The sequence below is a fragment of the Zalophus californianus genome, chromosome 12 (assembly GCF_009762305.2).
Source record: "Zalophus californianus isolate mZalCal1 chromosome 12, mZalCal1.pri.v2, whole genome shotgun sequence".
NCBI lineage: Eukaryota > Metazoa > Chordata > Mammalia > Carnivora > Otariidae > Zalophus > Zalophus californianus.
In genome coordinates, this window is record NC_045606.1 from 17,692,761 (window position 1) to 17,710,582 (window position 17,822).

The window sequence follows — 17,822 nt, forward strand, 5'->3', positions numbered from 1 at the left end:
ACTATCAAGTAAATGTCATAAGCCCAACACTGTATGAGGTACTAAAAAAAACTACCAATTATTGTATACCACTCAATTTTACAGATCCAGCAATTTATGTATAGAGGAATTATGTAAGTCACCCAAGATTATACAACTTTCCTTACCTGTTCCTTCCACAACTTGGTGATGTCAGATAGCCTTTCTCTCTTTAGTGCCTCTCCTAACCTACTGGCATCAATCCTAAGATATCAGTGAATTGCTGATAAAAAAGTGTCTAACACTGTTAGATAAAAAGTTATCTAACACTTAACATCACAGGGCTTTTATGCTCTCATTTCCCCAAGATTAAAGACTTGAAACTAAAGACAAATAGAGCTGGGTTTGGTATAAAATAAGGCTGATATTATAGATTGAGCACCAGTAGGCCTTGGTGTTTATGTTCTGTTTCAATGAATTTGCAATGAACTAGCCAGCCATCATTCCTCTGTCTTCCTCCTTCCCCCCACCCCTCTCCTTTTCTCTCCTCTCCTTCTCCAGAAGAAGGTATTTGCAAGATGGTTGGGAAAGATTACACTTAAAGGTATGGCCTGGGAAAGGAAGGTTTTCCTCTGTGTTGGGCCTTAGGTGAATAGAACGCCATGATCTCCATAGCAAGCTACCTTTCTTAAAAATGCGAGGTAACTGAACATGTTCTGCAGGCAGAGCTAGGAGAGTCTTGGGAAGTGAGCCAGGTGGCAGCAAGTCTGAGGAGGGGAGCATCAGAGTATAGGCTGATGTGAGACTGGACTTTCTTAATGAGCAGTAAGCACTGGCCCATGTATGAAACATACAGATCCTATTGACCTGGGCAAATAGAAGCACAAGATTGACTGACATGGAGGACTTAAGAGGGTGAGAATATAGAAAATCAAATATAAGGTAGAAGAAGTATAAATACAACCAGATTAAAACAATTACTTTTAAGGCACCTGGGTGGCTCAGTCGTTAAGCATCTGCCTTCGGCTCAGGTCATGATCCCAGGGTCCTGGGATTGAGCCCCGCATGGGGCTCCCTGCTCCGCAGGAAGCCTGCTTCTCCCTCTCCCCCTGCTTGTGTTCCCTCTCCCACTGTGTCTCTCTCTGTCAAATAAATAAATAAAATCTTTAAAAAAACAATTCCTTTTAGGGTGTGCCACTCTTGATCTTGGGGTCGTGAATTTGAGTCCCACATTGGGGATAGAGATTACTTTTAAAAAATCCCTTTTAACATTTACATTTGAGGATGTTCTACAATTAAGAATAATGTAAAATCATATTCATTGTCTTGTTAATGGAGACATAAAATATTGGTAAGAAAAAAGTTGTGAAATAGTATAGAGTATATGACTGCAAGATATAAGAAAAATGTGTGTATGGAGAAGGCTGGTTGTAACATGGTAGTGGTGGTTTACACTAGGTGATGATATTGTAGATGACTTAATTTCTTCTTCACACATATTTGTATTTTCTATAAAACACTTATTTGTATTTTTAAAAATGTTTTTATTTTTTAAAAGCTTTATTTTAGACAGAGAGAAGCAGACTCCCCACTGAGCACGGAGCCCAGTGTGGGGCTCGATCTCACAACGCTGAAATCCTGACCTGAGCTGAAATCAAGAGTTAAATCCTTAACCAACTGAGCCACCCAGGTGCACCTTTATTTTAAAAAGTGGGGCCCCCCAAAAATAAGAATTTTGTCAGTGATTCTGTACTAAAAGCAGGAAGCAGTTTATAGCTGTTAAAATTTGGCCACTAAAGACACGGGTTATTTTGGTCTCATGACAGATGTTTATGGAACAGGATGTCCCAGCCTCTCGTAAGTCAAACTGGCTAACTTTGTACTTTGCACACTGTAGTCTGCTGTGAGCATGAAGATAATCAAAACTGGAAAGGTATTTAATTTATCATGATGGTGAAGTGCAGTGTACCTGGAACACGGGTGTTGTGAGAGATTCTAGTCTCTAGACAGCAGGGAAGCCAGAGAAAATGCCGAGAAGTTGTTGACAACCATACTGGTCCCTTGCCTACTCAACCTCTTCCCTAGCTCTGACAGCCTGGAGGAATTAAACTCCTTTTCAACTTCTCCCAGGCCTCACTACTCCTTGGTGCTTGTCCCATCAGCCGAAGCAGAGCATTTTGATTAGGATTCTTTGAGGGTCATTAACATGAAAAAACACTGATTTTTAATTACTCTCTTTTCCAGGTCACCATTGACCCTTGCCCATGGAGCCTCCCCTCCATTCTGAACACTTTGAATTCTGCCTTCACACCTTCGCAAGGGCTCAGTAACTTCGGTCCGTGTTCCCCTTGGAGTGCATGTTGCATCAATTTCCTCACTGCACCAGTTCAAACCATTGAAACCATTACTGCCTCTCCCTTTATCCTTTGCTTCCTGGCCTCAACCCTGCTTCCCCCCACCCCCAGATCCTCCATTCTTATGCCAAAGTTTTCTTTTAAAAACAATTGCTCATGTCACTCTTCCCCCCCACTATCTAATACCTTATGGTACTCTATGGTATAATCCAAATGCGTATGCATGACCTCAAGTTATATCCCCAGTTTCTTTACCCACACCACCCCTTCCTCAGAGACTACCTCCTGGGAACTCTAGGTTCAGCCCCAGTAGATGTGTCTGGTCCAGAAGAAACACATTCTGTTTCTCTATGCCTTTGCTAATGCTGTTCCCTTTTCCTGCCTTTCTTAGCCTAAAAAAAAAAAAAAAAAACCCTTCTGATCTTCAAAGCCTCAACTCAGTTACTTCCTCCTGGAAATCATAAATATAGCCACCAAATTTCTAGTTGTTCAAGTATTTATATGTGCTCTGAGAGCACTCTCTGTTCCTAGGTATGGTGTGGCTTTTACCGTTATTGTATAATAATTCAGGGGTCCTCGTGTAAACTGGAGGTAATGGCAATATCTTCCTTAGAGGGCTGTTGGAAGGACTAAGTGAGTGATAGATCACATTCTCTGTTAGGCAGGTTTGTGTAAGCTAAAGAAATAGCTGCACAGTTCGTAGAAGGCAGGCAAAGGGGCCATGAGGCAATTGGTCCTTGAGAAGTCACCAGCAAGCAAAAGCCATAATTAAGCAAAATCCAGAAGATAAATGCAGTAAATTGTGAGGTAATTCCCTGTTGGTAGCAGGAATAGTAGGCAGACATGGAGGAGCCCAAGGCCCTGAGAGCAACTGCTTTGCCCCTCTACTCTGATAGATACTGAATCCTATCCTATCCCCAGCCTACTTTCCTGGCCCCATCAAGGAAATACATAATTTGCAGGGCCCAGTGAAAAGTGAAAATGTGAGATTCCTTGTTCAATAATTATTAAGAATTTCAAGACAGCAGCCTTAGTGTATTAAACCAAATGAGTGTCTATTTCTTGCAAATATAATAGTTTGGCGAAAATATTCCTCCTTTAAATCTTGTTCCCCAGGATGCCTGTGTAGCTCAGTGGATTAGGCGTCTGCCTTTGGCTCAGGTCATGGTCCCAGAGTCCTGGGATGGAGCCCAGCGTCGGGCTCTCTGTCTGCCACTCCCCTTCCTTATGCACTCTCTCTCTCTCTCTGACAAGTAAATTTTTTTAAAGATTTTTTTTATTATGTTAAACCATACATTACATCATTAGTTTTTGATGTAGTGTTCCATGATTCATTGTTTGTGCATAACACCCAGTGCTCCATGCAGGACGTGCCCTCTTTAATACCCATCACCAGGCTAACCCATCCCCCCACCCCCTCCCCTCTAGAAGCCTCAGTTTGTTTTTCAGAGTCCATCGTCTCTCATGGTTCGTCTCCCACTCCAATTTCCCTCCCTTCATTCTTCCCTTCCTGCTATCTTCTTTTTTTTTTAACACATAATGTATTATTTGTTTCAGAGGTACAGACCTGTGATTCAACAGTCTTGCACACTTCACAGCGTTCACCATAGCATATACCCTCCCCAATGTCTATCACCCAGCCACCCCATCCCTCCCACCCCCACCACTCCAGCAGCCCTCAGTTTCTTTCCTTAGATTAAGAATTCCTCACATCAGTGAGGTCATATTATACATGTCTTTCTCTGATTGACTTATTTCGCTCAGCATAATACCCTCCAGTTCCAACCACGTCGTTGCAAATGGCAAGATATCATTCTTTTTGATGGCTGCATAATATTCCATTGTATATATATACCACCTCTTCTTTATCCATTCATCTGTTGATGGAATTCATGGCTCTTTCCACAGTTTGGCTATTGTGGACATTGCTGCTACAAACATCGGGGTGCACGTACCCTTTCGGATCCCTACATTTGTATCGTTGGGGTAAATACCCAGTAGTGCAATTGCTGGGTTGTACAGCAGCTCTATTTTCAACTTTTTGAAGAACCTCCATACTGTTTTCCAGAGTGGCTGCACCAGCTTGCAGTCCCACCAACAGTGTAGGAGGGTTCCCCTTTCTCTGCATCCCTGCCAACATCTCTCATTTCCTGACTTGTTAATTTTAGCCATTCTGACGGGTGTGAGGTGGTATCTCATTGACGTTTTGATTTGGATTTCCCTGATGCCAAGCGATGTTGAGCATTTTTTCATGTGTCTGTTGGCCACTTGGATGTCTTCTTTGGAAAAATGTCTGTTCATGTCTTCTGCCCATTTCTTGATTGGATCATTTGTTCTTTGGGTGTTGAGTTTAAGAAGTTCTTTATAGATTTTAGATACTAGCCCTTTATCTGATATGTCATTTGCAAATATCTTCTCCCATTCTGTCGGTTGTCTTTTGGTTTTGTGGACTGTTTCTTTTGCTGTGCAAAAGCTTTTTTTTTTTTTTTAAAGATTTTATTTATTTATTTGAGAGAGAGAGAATGAGAGATAGAGAGCACGAGAAGGAAGAGGGTCAGAGGGAGAAGCATACTTCCTGCTGAGCAGGGAGCCTGATGTGGGACTCGATCCTGGGACTCCAGGATCATGACCTGAGCCGAAGGCAGTTGCTTAACCAACTGAGCCACCCAGGCGCCCGCTGTGCAAAAGCTTTTTATCTTGATGAAATCCCAAGAGTTCATTTTTGCCCTTGCTTCCCTCATCTTTGGCGATGTTTCTAGGAAGAAGTTGCTGCAGCTAAGGTCGAAGAGGTTGCTGCCTGTGTTCTCCTTTAGGATGTTGATGGACTCCTGTTTCACATTTAGGTCTTTCAACCATTTGGAGTCTATTTTTGTGTGTGGTGTAAGGAAATGGTCCAGTTCCATTCTTCTGCATGTGGCTGCCCAATTTTCCCAACACCATTTGTTGAAGAGACTGTCTTTTTTCCATTGGACATTCTTTCCTGCTTTGTCAAAGATGAGTTGACCATAGAGTTGAGGGTCCATTTCTGGGCTCTCTGTTCTGTTCCATTGATCTATTTGTCTGTTTTTGTGCCAGTAACATACTGTCTTGATGATGACAGCTTTGTCATAGAGCTGGAAGTCCGGAATTGTGATGCCACCAGCTTTGCTTTTCTTTTTCAACATTCCTCTGGCTATTCGAGGTCTTTTCTGGTTAATTCTTTCAAAACAAATTTTAGGATTATGTGTTCCATTTCTTTGAAAAAAGTGGATGGTATTTTGATAGGGATTGCATTGAATGTGTAGATTGCTCTAGGTAGCATTGACATCTTCACAATGTTTGTTCTTCCAATCCATGAGCATGGAACGTTTTTCCATTTCTTTGTGTCTTCCTCAGTTTCTTTCATGAGTATTTTATGGTTTTCTCAGTACATATCCTTTGCCTCTTTGGTGAGATTTATTCCTAGGTATCTTATGGTTTGGGGTGCAATTGTAAATGGGATTGACTCCTTAATTTCTCTTTCTTCTGTCTTGTTGGTGTATAGGAATGCCACTGATTTCTGTGCACTGATTTTATATCCTGTCACTTTACTGAGTTCCTGTATGAGTTCTAGCAGTTTTGGGGTGGAGTCTTTTGGGTTTTCCACATAAAGTATCATATCATCTGCAAACAATGAAGAGTTTGACTTCTTTGCCAATTTGGATGCCTTTGATTTCTTTTTGTTGTCTGATTGCTGTCGCTAGGACTTCTAATACTATGTTAAATACCAGTGATGATAGTGGACATTCCTGCCATGTTCCTGACCTTAGGGGGAAAGCTCTCAGTTTTTTCCCATTGAGAATGATATTCGCTGTGGGTTTTTCATAGATGGCTTTTATGATATTGAGGTATGTGCCCTCTGTCCCTATACTCTGAAGAGTTTTGATCAAGAAAGGATGCTGTACTTTGTGAAATGCTTTTTCTGCATCTATTGAGAGGATCATATGGTTCTTGTTCTTTCTTTTATTAATGTATTGTATCACATTGACTGATTTGCGGAAGTTGAACCAACCTTGCAGCCCAGGCATAAATCCCACTTGGTCGTGGTGAATAATCCTTTTAATGTACTGTTGGATCCTACTGGCTAGTATTTCGGTGAGAATTTTTGCATCTATGTTCATCAAGGATATTGGTCTGTAAAATTCTCCTTTTTGATGGGGTCTTTGTCTGGTTTGGGGGGCAAGGTAATGGTGGCCTCATAAAATGAGTTTGGAAGTTTTCCTTCCATTTCTATTTTTTGGAACAGTTTCAGAAGAATAGGTATTAATTCTTCTTTAAATGTTTGGTAGAATTCCCCTGGGAAGCCATCAGGCCCTGGGCTTTTGTTTGTTGGGAGATTTTTGATGACTGCTTCAATTTCCTTGGTGGTTATAGGTCTGTTCAGGTTTTCTATTTCTTCCTGGTTCAGTTTTAGTAGTTGATACATCTCTAGGAATGCATCCATTTCTTCCAGATTGTCTAATCTGCTGGCATATAGTTGCTCATAATATGTTCTTATAATTGTATTTCTTTGGCGTTGGTTGTCATCTCTCCTCTTTCATTCATGATTTTGTTGATTTGGGTCATTTCTCTTTTCTTTTTGATCAGTCTGGCCAGGGGTTTATCAACCTTGTTAATTCTTTCAAAGAACCAGCTCCGAGTTCCATTGATCTGTTCTACTGTTCTTTTGGTTTCTATTTCATTGATTTCTGCTCTCATGTTTATTATTTCTCTTTTCCCACTGGGTTTAGGCTTTATTTGCTATTCTTTCTCCAGCTCCTTTAGGTGTAGGGTTAGGTTATGTATTTGAGACCTTTCTTGTTTCCTGAGAAAGGCTTGTATTGCTATATACTTTCCTCTTAGGACTGCCTTTGCTGCATCCCAAAGATTTTGAACAGTTGTGTTTTCATTTTCATTGGTTTCCATGAATTTTTTAAGTTCTTCTTTAATTTCCTGGTTGACCCATTCATTCTTTAGTAGGATACTCTTTAGCCTCCATGTATTTCAGTTCTTTCCGACTTTCTTCTTGTGATTGAGTTCTAGTTTCAAAGCATTGTGGTCTGAACATATGCAGGGAATAATCCCAATCTTTTGGTACCGGTTGAGACCTGATTTGTGACCTAGGATGTGATCTATGTTCCATGGGCACTAGAGAAGAATGTGTATACAGTTGCTTTGGGATGGAATGTTCTGAATATGTCTGTGAAGTCCATTTGGTCCAGTGTGTCATTTAAAGTCTTTATGTCCTTGTTGATCTTTTGCTTAGATGATCTGTCCATTTCAGTGAGGGGGTGTTAAAGTCCCCCACTATTATTGTATTGTTGTCGATGTGTTTCTTTGCTTTTGTTATTAATTGGCTTATATAATTGGCTGCTCCCATGTTCGGGGCATAGATATTTACAATTGTTAGATCTTCTTGTTGGATAGCTCCTTTAAGTAGGATATAGTGTCCTTCCTCATCTCTTATTACAGTCTTTGGTTTAAAATCTAATTTGTCTGATATAAGGATTGCCACCCCAGCTTTCTTTTGGTGTCCATTAGCATGGGAAGTGGTTTTCCACCCCTTCACTTTCAATCTGGGGGTGTCTTTGGGTCTAAAATGAGTCCCTTGCAGACAGCATATTGATGGGTCTTGTTTTTTTATCCAATCTGATAGCCTGTGTCTTTTGATTGGGGCATTCAACCCATTTACATTCAGGCTAACTATTGAAAGATATGAATTTAGTGCCATTGTATTGCCTGTAAGGTGACTGTTACTGTATATTGTCTGTGTTCCTTTCTGGTCTATGTTGCTTTTAGGCTCTCTCTTTGCTTAGAGGACCCCTTTCAATATTTCTTGAAGAGCTAGTTTTGTGTTTGCAAATTCCTTAATTTTTGTTTGTTCTGGAAGCTTTTTATCTCTCCTTCTATTTTCAATGACAGCCTAGCTGGATATAGTATTCTTGGCTGCATATTTTTCTCGTTTAGTGCTCTGAAGATATCATGCCAGTCCTTTCTGGCCTGCCAGGTCTCTGTGGATAGGTCTGTTGCCAATCTAATATTTCTACCATTGTAGGTTACATATCTCTTCTCCTGAGCTGCTTTCAGGATTTTCTCTTTGTCTCTGAGACTCATAAGTTTTACTATTAGATGTCGAGGTGTTGACCTATTTTCATTGATTTTGAGAGGGGTTCTCTGTACCTCCTGGATTTTAAGGCCTGTTTCCTTCCCCAAATTAGGGAAGTTCTCTGTTATTATTTGCTCCAATATACCTTCTTCTCCTCTCTCTTTCTTCTTCTTCTGGGATCCCAATTATTCTAATGTTGTTTTGTCTTATGGTATCGCTTATCTCTCAAATTCTGCCCTTGTAATCCAGTAGTTGTTTATCTCTCTTTTTCTCAGCTTCTTTATTTTCCATCATTTGGTCTTCTATGTTGCTAATTCTCTCTTCTGCCTCATTTATCCCAGCAATCCGAGCCCCTATTTTTTATTGCACCTCATTAATAGCCTTTTTGATTTCGGCTTGGTTAGATTTTAGTTCTTTTATTTCTCCAGAAAGGGTTTCTCTAATACATTCCTTTCGTTTTTCAAGCCCAGCTAGTATCTTTAAAATCATCATTCTGAACTCTAGTCCACCATCGTGCTAATGTCCGTATTGAGTAGGTCCCTGGCGGTCAGTACTGCCTCTTGTTCTTTTTGTTGGGGTGATTTTTTCCATCTTGTCATTTTGTCCAGAGGAGAGTAGATGAATGAGAGAACAAAATGCTAACAGGGTAACAATGTCCCCAGAAAATATACACTAAACAAATCAGAAAAGACCTGAAACCAGGAGAAAAGAAAGGGAAAGAAATAAAAAAAAGGAAAAAAAGGTAAAGAAAAAGAAAAAGATAAAAACAAACAACAGAACAAAACAAATAAAAACAGAATATGAGCAAATATGATCAGGCTGGTGCATAGATCAGTGCCACACACTAGATTTTATGGTGTATTTTTTCTGTTAGAAAAAAAGTGCGTCCCAAAATTTTAAAGAAGGAAAAACTTATATATGTACAAAAGTAAGGGTTAATATGATGAAGGGATGGAGTATGACTGTAAAGATGAAAATTATAAAAGATTTTATAAACGGAATTGATAAGGTAAGAAGTTGTTTGAAAAAAGAAAAGAAGATTTAAAAAAAAAAAAGGGAGAGAATGTGATCAGGCAGGAGACTAGAACAAAGCCATACACTAGAGATGTAGGGTATATTTTGATCTGTTAGACTATATCTCAAAATTTTAAAGAGAGAACAACTTATATATATATGCCAAAAATAAGGGTAACTACTATGAAGGGATAGAATATGACTCTAAAAATGTTTTTTAAAAAAGGGATTGAGAAGATGTTGGTTGAAAAAGGGAAAAAGAAAAATTTAAAAAAAAAAGCAGTTAAGAAAAATTAACTTTGAAAGACTAAAGAATCATGGGAAAAAAGCCATGACTTTTATGTGCAGTATTCCTGTAGCGCTGGAGTTCTGCCATTCTCATTGATCGGTAAACTTGGTCTTGGCTGGCTGTTCGTGCTGATCTTCTGGGGGAGGGGCCTGTTGTTGTGGTTCCCAAATGTCTTTGCCGGAGGTGGAATTGCCCCGCCCTTGCCAGTCCGGGGTAAGTAGTCTGCTCGGGTTTGCTCTCGGGAGATTTTTTTTTTTTTTAAAGATTTTATTTATTTATTTCAGAGAGAGAGAATGAGAGATAGAAAGCACGAGAGGGAAGAGGGTCAGAGGGAGAAGCAGACTCCACATCGAGCAGGGAGCCCGATGTGGGACTCAATCCCGTGACTCCAGGATCATGAGCTTTTGTTCCCTGCAAGCTTTCTGTACAGCTTTGGAGGAGGAGAGTGAAAACAGTGGCCTCCCAATCTCCGCCCCTGAGGAGCCAAGAACTCGGGGCCCCACTCCTCAGTGCGCCCCCAGAGAAAAGCAGTCACTCCCATCTCCCTGGACTCCGGCCGCACTCCGTGCTCACCCGGCCTGTGACCAAGCATTTCTGTCTCTGATACACGACCCCGTGTTGAGTCTCCAAACCCAGCAGATCCCTGCGGTGCGCTCCCATGCCGCTCCTCCTGGGGGAGGAAGGGGAGTGTCCCCGGATCTGCCACTTGTTCGGTCCCTGCTGGAAGAGCCATGGCCCGACTGTGCTATGGATCACAGTTTATGGCCACCCCGAGCTTAAAGCCCACTCCTCGGCTCTGTCTCTGCAGCCGGCTTCCCCGCTCCGATACCTGGGAGCTCTGGCGCACTCAGGCACCCCTGGTCTTTCTGTGACCCTGAGGGTCCTGAGACGACACTGTCCCAGGGAGGGTTCCACCCCCCGCTTAGCCACTGGAGCGACGTCCCTCAGTGAAGCCGACTTCTAAAATTTCCACTTTTGTGCTCCGTGTCTCTATCACTTGCCAAAAGTGGCGGACAGAGGCCCCCTCCCCCACCGTCTATCCTCCCGAATATTGGGAGGATAGCTTTGGAGGAGGAGAGTGAAAACGGATACCGGATTCACTTCTCCGCACGTCCTCCCTTCCAGAAAGTGGTCGCTTCTCTGTTCAGAGAGTTGTTGCTACTCTCTTCTTCGATCTCCTGTTGAGTTCGTAGGTGTTCAGAATGGTTTGATCCCTATCCAGCTGAATTCCTGGGACCAGACGAAATCCAGGTCTCCTACTCCTCCGCCATCTTGCTCCGCCCTGACAAACAAATAAATAAATTCTTTAAAAAAAAAAAAATCTTGTTCCCCTTTATTTGTAACTAATCTGGTTTTGAAGTGGGTATAATATGTGGTTTCTTTGTAACTCTCATGGTATTTTCTTTGTAACCTTGAGACACTTAGAACTTTCTATCCTGCTATGATGGATACTGACAGTCTGATCTCCCCTCCTGGCAGATGAGTTGGGGGTTTTTGTTTTGTTTTGTTTTTTAGCTTTTTTTTTTTTTTTTGAGGATGAGTTGTTTTAAAAGTGGGTCTATGTCTGATTTATCTTTGTTGCCTCCAGCCTGCTTATATCCAGCTCACTTGGTTGTACTAACTAGTAAAGGAATCATCATCTCCTGTTTCGGAGCAGGTTACCAAGAGTAATTAGTTACAGGATCAAGGATAAGACTGAATTATCTTGGGATAATTCCTTGTACAAAACATGCCCCTGGTGTTAGAATTATCACAACCAGGCATGCCCCTCCCCCCCAGTAAGGGAGAAATAACATTCCTTGTGATCACAGAATCCTTGCTCATAGATACGAGTTTCAGTAATTACAAAAAGAAACTTTTTGAACCCTTCCTTGGTAAAATATGCTTATAGGTTGTCACATTTATTAAACACTTTACTTTGCACCGGGAACTGTCCTCAATACTTTGCATACATCAGCTTCCTTTACTTGATTCTCACTGTGAGCACAGTAAAGGAGGTGCCATTGTGCCCACTGGGCAATAGAAGGAACCAACACTTAGAGCACATTGCCCCAAGTGATAAAAACAGCTTAGCGTCTACCCTTTATTGCTTTGTCAAATTTCACTAAACCTCTGAGAGTGGCGCTAGAGAAAATAGTGTCTACCTCCCTCTCTCCCTCATTTGAGACCTTTGTCCTAGCTCTTCAGGGATTGACATCTCCCCCACAGGTATCCATTGCCAACAGGCTTTCCCATCACTCCTGTTATTCAAAGAAAAAAAAATGTACTAAACTCAGTAAGTATTCCTAGTATTTGCCTTAAAAAGCAAAAGCCCAGAATATGCATTTAATTAGAAGCACAATGCTCTAAAACCTTTCCTACACAGTGACCCTAAAGGCAGAGGAAAGTGGTCAGTCACTCCAAACAGAAATTTTCCTCAAATCTTGTATATTGTTTGTAAAATCTATGAGAATTTTGTGTTCTCCATATCACATTTTCTTTTGTATTAAAGTTACTTTCATTAAACTTGATTATAAGTCTTTTAAAGATTTTATTTATTTACTTGACAGAGAGCACAAGCAGGGGGAGGGGCAGAGGCAGAGGGAGAAGCAGGCTCTCCACTGAGCAGGGAGCCCAATGCAGGGCTCAATCCCATCACCCTGGGATCATGGCCTGAGCCCAAGGCAGACGCTTAATCAACTGAGCCACCCAGGCGCCCTAGAGTATAAATCTTATTAAATTATTTAACTCTACATCCCACCCATCCCAAATCTTTCAGTAAAAATGGAGCTCTTAGAACACGAGCCATTTGTCCTGTGGTTCTTATATCCACTGGCTTACCTCTGATTCCTGTATTTTATTAATTGAAAAGTAATAAATTAATACTCTGTGAAAGGCAGAATTGGGGACCAGAGAGGGAGAGAGTGATGGCGGGGAAAGAACTGTCTTCCCTGTGGGCCTCAATTCACACTCTGATGGCCCACTTTCCTGGAGATGCCTCTCCAGCTGTCAGAATAGCATGTTGAGAAGCAAGAGCAAGGTAGATACCAGTCCTACTATCTGGGCCATTGGGCACACACCTGACATATGGGTTGGGATTAGGGTGTCATGCTTAAAAAGACCACTGACAGCTGGATGATGTCTAAAGAAGGCACTCAAAACCATGGCAAACAATATTAGCCAACACTATGGAAGCACTAAAAATAAGCTAGACATTTGGTAATTAAAAAAATATATAGGGGCACCTGGGTGGCTCAGTCATTAAGCGTCTGCCTTCGGCTCAGGTCATGATCCCAGGGTCCTGGGATCGAGCCCCGCGTCGGGCTCCCTGCTCAGCAGGAAGCCTGTTTCTCCCTCTCCCACTCCCCCTGCTTGTGTTCCTGCTCTCGCTATCTCTCTGTCAAATAAATAAAATCTTTAAAATATATATAATTTTATTGAATATGTACAGCAGCCTTTTTGAGGTATTATCTAAATTTTACAGATTAGAAAATTGTAGCCCAAAGAGATTGAATAGCTTGCGTGAGGTCCCATACTAATGGCTGATAAATGATGTGGCAACATTGTTGATTGCCTTCTCAATTGTCATTCTCTCTTTTCTTGCTAACAGAGCCTGATTGGGTTCATCCTCCTCTAAGAGTCCATGTCTTTCTAAAGAGGCTGAGTCCCTCTCCAGGGCACTGGGAATAGGGGGGAATGATGAGCCTTAGTCAGTTTAAGCCAATGACGAGCATTTCATCATCCTTACCAAATGATTGGTGTAGGCACTGGCAAGGAGATGTGAGGAGAAATCAAAGGATTAAGTTTGGGGAAGTTTCCTCTTGCTCTTTTTTTTTCTTAAGATTATTTATTTATTTAGAGAGCATGAGTGGGGGGAGGGGCAGAAAGAGAGGGAGAGAGAATCTCAAGCAGACTCCGCACTGAGCCCGGAGCCCCACATGGCACTGGATCCCACGACCCTGAGACCAAAACCAAGAGTCTGCAGCTAAACCAACTGAACCACCCAGGCAACTCTCCCCTTGCTCTTAAAGCGGCAAAAAAGGGATGTTTCTTTTATGCTTCTGGATATTGTCATCTTTATGTGGCACTGAGAGCTGTGGTAGTCATTGTAAAGGATCCAGATGACATTAATTCTCTCAGAGGCTTTATCATTTTATCTCTATCAGCAGAAAGAGTGATAGCTGATTCCTCTAATCCAGTCAGGGATTAGGCGGAGTTAAGACTGGTTGCAGTTTATCAAAGGTTCTGTCCGCCTCTAATTTTCTTCTGTACCCAAAGGATAGTTTTTATGATCTTTTAACAGAGAGCCTCGTATGTTTGCTGGGGTACCTTCCCCTGGTGGTCTTGAACTTGAAATCCTCATGCACATCACAGGGACACTGCAGAAAATCCCACTCAGCTTTTCAGCAGGTTTCTTCATGGCTTTTAGCTTAATGCCCTCAACAGCTCCAGAATTTGATAAATGTCTTGGGGAGAAAATAGCCTGTATTAGGCTCAGTTCTCTGCCCTTCTGTTTCTACCTGGCCATCAGCTCTTCAAGTCTTCGGTCTTGTCTCTCCATGAGACCACTGAAGGTCTCTGGTGTCTCTGTCCTCCAGCAGTGACCTTGTGCTTAGGCAAAGTCCAGGTGCACAGCCTCTTGCCCTGAGCCAGATTTGGCAAATATCTCCAGAACAAAAGAGGCTGAAGTCAGCACATGTCTCCACTTGCTCTAGAGTCCTGTGCCCTCTAATTTTGGTTGTATCAGCAACTCTTTGATGCCTTTACACGTTAGAGGATTTTTGAAGTTTACCCATTTGTTTTTTCTCAGCAGGACCATTGGCCAGCTACAAGCTTGGCAATGCCTTATTGTTTTTAAAAAGTAGATGATATAAAATGACAATCTTATAAATTTTTATTATAAACATTTTCAGTTGCACAGAAGAGTTGAAAGAATAGTAAATCATATGTCTATCACTCAACATAGAAAAAACATTGCCATTTTACTCTATTTGCTGTCAGCAAACTTTTGCTGAACGATTTTAAAATAATTTGCAATCTTGGGGCACCTGGGTGGCTCAGTGGTTGAGTGTCTGCCTTTGGCTCAGGTTATGATCCCAGGGATCATGATGTGGGATTGAGCCCCACATCAGGCTCCCTGCTCCACGGGAAGCCTGCTTCTCCCCCCTCTCACTCCCCCTGCTTGTGTTCCCTCTCTTGGTGTGTCTCTGTCAATAAATAAATAAAATCTTAAAAAAAAATAATTTGCAATCTTATGACAGCTCCATTACAAACAATTCAAATATCTTCTAAAAAATATTTCCTTATATTATGATACCATATTGCACCCAAAAAGATGAACAGTTTTCTTATATCATTTGCTAACTAATCTATAATACACATTTCCATTGTCTCCAAAATACCCTCTATAGCAGTTTCATCCAACTACGATAAAATCATGTGTTGGTTGTTATGTTTCTTTTAATATAGACTCTTTTATTCATGACATTAACAATGTGAAGATGCTAGACCAGTAGAGTCAGAGTAAATATTTTTGGTAAGGACATGACATAGATGATCTGCATAGTTCAAACTGCATCATTTCAAGAGGCATGTGGTCTCTCAAGCTTCATCATTAGTGATGCTAATTTGATCACTAGGTTAGGGTGGTGGCAGTCAGATTTTTTCCATTGTACAAATAAGTGTTCCCTTTGTCATTGCCAGGTCATCTGGCACTGTGCAGATGTTCTATTCCCCCTCAAACTTTTACTTACTGAATTTAGTATTTATTGATAATTCTTGCCTGAATACATCTCATTGAAGTTTGTCATATGGGTAATTTTCTACTTCTGTCATTCCTCCTTCATTCGTTATTGGACATGCCTTTCTTTCTGTTTTAAGACATTTTAAAAAACTTCCCTTTGTGAACTGAGGATGCACTATACTTCCTTCCAATGATGGAGGATAAATTCTAATTACCCTTAAATTACTGATTTCCTGAGTAAGGAGATGATATCACCTTTAATGCTGGCAAATAGGTTAATTTCTTTTTTTTTCCACTTTTACTTATTTTTTATTTTTAAATTTCAGATATTTTTTTATTTCTTCAAACTTATTTATCAGGAGTGACTGAAATAAAAAATATAATTGAATCCCATCATCACGGAAATGGCTTTAAGAGAAAACTGGTCAGATGAATATTATCACTTCCCATTTTCAGCCAGTAAATAGTTGCCATTGATAAACAGACAACCAACAGTCTGTCAAGAAGGTTCAAGATATGTTATATGATACAACATGCCTGTTCACACGGGGTAAAAACTAGGAAATAACTTACGGGAACTTCTTGATTTCATCATATAAGACAAGCGCAAAAGCACCTGAGAACATTGGACCATGAACACTTGAAAAAGCTTTGGCTCTTTTATCACGAGCAATCTTCCTCCAGCAGTCAGGCATGCCTTATACATGATGTCAGTTCCTCTGTGCCCTGACTGAACTCTCATATGGCCACAAACAGTGTCAGATGGAGAGGAAGTCAACCCAGCAACCACTGTGACAGATTGTGCGATCATCCTGCTGATGATGAAGATGGGAGTGTCCTTGGGATCTGGAAGCTTTCCCTTTGCAGTGTCATACATATGGAAGTAGGCAGCTCAGTGGCTGAGAATACCCTGCACAGACACATTAAACTTGGTATAGGCCCTTAACTGCACCAGATTTGCAGATCTATAGTCACTGAGGCCTCTGAATTCCCTTTCAGCTCCAGCTTCGTCCACATCCACTGCTAGCCTGGTAATGGCAAAATCAAAAGGACACCAAAACACAAGGATGTGGCCCCAGTGACACCACCAGATGCCAGATTCCCTGCAAAGTCGTGCCAAAACTGGTTCTCTTGTCCACACCACCCAGGAAGATCTGCTTGCATTTATCTTTGAAGGCAGAGTTGAGAGCCTGAGCAGGGAAGTATCTGTTGACATTGGCCAGGTGACCAGGCAGAAGGATAGGACTTGCTGCTCCGTGGGGATACAAACCACGCAGTCTATAATGCCCTTGTATTGCTTATCTGCGGTGATTTGCTTGCTGGCATGCTGTACCTGCAGCAGCAGCTCACCCACTCAGTGGGCGCTACCACGGTCTTGGAGATGACTACAGCCACTCCAGTCGCCAGGAAGTCCTTGGTGAGGGACACAGCAGTATCTGTCATGTTGAAAGGAAAGAGGAGGTGGGCCATTGTGCAACTGCAGTAGGAACTGGCTGGGACTTGGGCTTTGGGATCTTTTGTTTGTTTGTTTGTTTGTTTAATATAAGCTTGGACTTGTGGATTTTTATGGATTCAATGTGTTCAGTGAATTACAGTCCTTATTCTTCTTGATGTTTAAAATAGGCCAGATATTGCCAGTGGTATCTCCTCTCCATTGGCTTGTATGTCATATTTGAGCACCTCTGTATTTTCTGCACAAGATAGTCTACGTCACCTTGTACTTAAGCCATTTCTTCAGGAAATCCTGGTTTCTTTAACTGGGGGATAGAATATGGAAATCAAGATAATGGAACTAGTGATGCTCATTACTATAAGGATGATACTGCATCGAGGGTAATGGACAGAGATCTATATACATACCTTTAAAAAAATCATGAATTTTCATTAGATATTTCAAATTAACATTTAACATTACAATTTTTCTTCTTTTATGTTCTATTTGTGTCTCTTTTTGTTTCCACTGAAAATCTGGGTCCCTAGTAATCTATTTCCTAATTTTCTCTGTCCTACAGATACATAAAATAATTTAAAAATTATAGTACTGTTATCATTAAATCTTGGAATATATTCCACTAAAAATAAACAGTCAAAAGTCCTTTGAAATAATTCTTTTTCTGATATAAGAATACATCTTATATTTGGTTTCAGTTTGTTTTCAATTTTTTGGTTCTTTCTTAAGATTTGTTTTTAATTATGTAAATGTTTTAACTGCTTCCTATTCACCCCATTGATGAGGGAGAGATTCTTGCCCTAGGATTAGGGGAATAGCCAGACACGTAATACCTGACATTGTACCAATAAGATAGCGATTTATTAGTCACTTATGCTCACAGCATGGGGGAGAAGGACACATACTTCATGGAGGATCACACAGGGGTTGTA

At 41.1% G+C, this 17,822-nt stretch overlaps 1 long non-coding RNA gene and 1 pseudogene across 1 annotated transcript; one reads left to right on the top strand and one right to left on the bottom strand.

Moving 5' to 3' along the window:
- Window positions 1–1,591: 1,591 nt before the first annotated feature.
- Window positions 1,592–10,061, top strand: LOC113911622. The gene is made up of 3 exons (XR_003516556.1): window positions 1,592–1,648; window positions 2,203–2,293; window positions 10,003–10,061. It is a non-coding gene; the product is annotated as an uncharacterized LOC113911622 (long non-coding RNA).
- Window positions 10,062–16,009: 5,948 nt separating this feature from the next.
- LOC113911118 lies at window positions 16,010–16,883 on the bottom strand (annotated as a pseudogene).
- Window positions 16,884–17,822: the final 939 nt, after the last annotated feature.